At 38.7% G+C, this 1,869-nt stretch overlaps 1 protein-coding gene across 1 annotated transcript in view; it reads right to left on the bottom strand.

The window, feature by feature from the left end:
- The window catches only part of LOC114068709 (glutamate receptor ionotropic, delta-1), a 248,750-nt gene that overhangs the window by 23,387 nt on the left and 223,494 nt on the right, over positions 1-1,869 (bottom strand). The gene's annotated exons all lie outside the window — the stretch shown is intronic.

Genomic DNA, 1,869 nt, shown 5'->3' with positions numbered 1-1,869 from the left:
CAGCTGCAACAGCTGGTCCCACTAGTGAAATGCTCAACCCACTCCACTGCTGCTCTTCCACAATAATTTCAAAATCATGGGAGGCTAAACATGCTACTGTTTGTGCACCACTTAATACAAATCTGTTTAGGCAGAGACCAACTCATTTACTTCAGCAAATGTACTTTATTCAAAAGGATTTTACTTCAGCGCTGTTACTTAATGCCTGAATTACTGTGTTAACAGTTGCTAATTAATCATTGTTTTGTCTCTTGTGAAGTGTCCCTTCTCTGCATGAATGATTCATTTTGGATTTGGTTTGATAACTGTTTTAGCTGTTTACTAACAATCTGTTCTCTCGAGGCAGCTTTGTCTCTAGTTATGCAGCTGGAGTTTTGCTTCTTTTTATAAAGAAGGAGCAAAATGAGGAAATCTTGCTTCAGTTCCCTGCCTGGAGGGGAGCACCAGCTCACCTTTTCCTAAGGCCACACATGCCTGCACCGCTGCCTGTCTTCGTTTCAGTGTACACATTCACATGAAAAACATATTCATTGGTCCTTTGTGCCAGAGGCAGCACTGCATGAAGGTGTGAGGCCACACATCAATGCATCACCTCCGTCCCCTCCTATCAAAACAGATCCACATGGAGCAGAAGTAGCAGCTTTGTTGGAGCCTGAACTCAACCTCTCTGCTGTCATTAATGTGAACCACAAATGGTTGCTGGCTATAGAGCAGAATCCTCTAAAACGAGCTTTGTTTCAGTTTACCTCTGGGAGAAAAGATCTCTGTAGGGACTTCCATGCTGGAGTGCTATCCCGTATCCTTTGCTGCTGATGCTGTTTCCTATGACTGTCACAGAGCATTCGTCATCTGTCAGCGCCGCATATTCCACCACTGTCACATCCCACAGGAAAGCGTAATTTCCTTTCTTGGCCTGTAAATGCAGCATGAACACAGCACAATCTAAACTAAACTGAATTTCTAGGTAGGACAAAACCCCAACCAGCAAACGAATCCAGATCTTGTAATTATTCCTTGGTGGTATTTCATTAGGTCACAAGTTATCTGTAGACCTCCAACATCTTAATATATTTCTGACACTCTTCCCTCTCAGCGGTACCTCATCTACTTCAAACATTGCTAAAATATCTTCCTTTTTTAGTAGGGATACATAGGATAACATAGCCAACTTTAGATATAAGTAAAGTTTATGTAACAGGTTATTAATTATAAATCAGAGCTATTACTCTAGGTGATAGGATATTCTGTATCTTTTGCAGGAGAATGGAATGTGCTGGTTCCATACGTTCGTGTAATAAGACAGGTACAGTATGAGCACTTAGTGATGTTTCCTGGTCATCACAGTCACCAAAATTGTAACTTTGTAGCTTTGCTGATATAAACACGTAAATAAAACACATTTCCCTTCCAAATAATCAAAGTCTTTCTAAGAGTTATGTTAGTCCTGTAATGAAACGCATGCTCTGATTTTAAAGAGTTCCCTCTTTTCTTCACAGGTAAGAAGATTCACAAGAATCTCCTATTATCTCAGTTTTGGGATAAATATTGTTTTATTTTAACACACACTCATGCAGATACCCTTAAACATCAGACTTAATTGGGACTGAAGCCAGTGCCTGCACACGGGGCATACAGTGAATGTAAATCACTGTACTTAACACAAGAAGAAAGAAACGTCTCTGGATAGTGATTCAACAAAGCAAAAGTAATAATCATTTTCTTGGTCAAAGTAATTATTGGTTTCTTAATATATTAAAGCAGTAAGTTTTTAAGTCCCTAGTGAACAATAGAACAGATGGGCTTGAACATCTAAGGTAATAAATGTGTACTTCTTTTTTTTTTTTTTTTTTTTTTTTTTTTTTTTTTTTT

The sequence above is a fragment of the Empidonax traillii genome, unplaced genomic scaffold (genome assembly GCF_003031625.1).
Source record: "Empidonax traillii isolate 1590-97213 ecotype Southwest subspecies unplaced genomic scaffold, ASM303162v1 scaffold1115:size468604, whole genome shotgun sequence".
NCBI lineage: Eukaryota > Metazoa > Chordata > Aves > Passeriformes > Tyrannidae > Empidonax > Empidonax traillii.
Note: the sequence above shows the minus strand (reverse complement) of the source record. Positions and strands in the feature narration are given on the sequence as shown.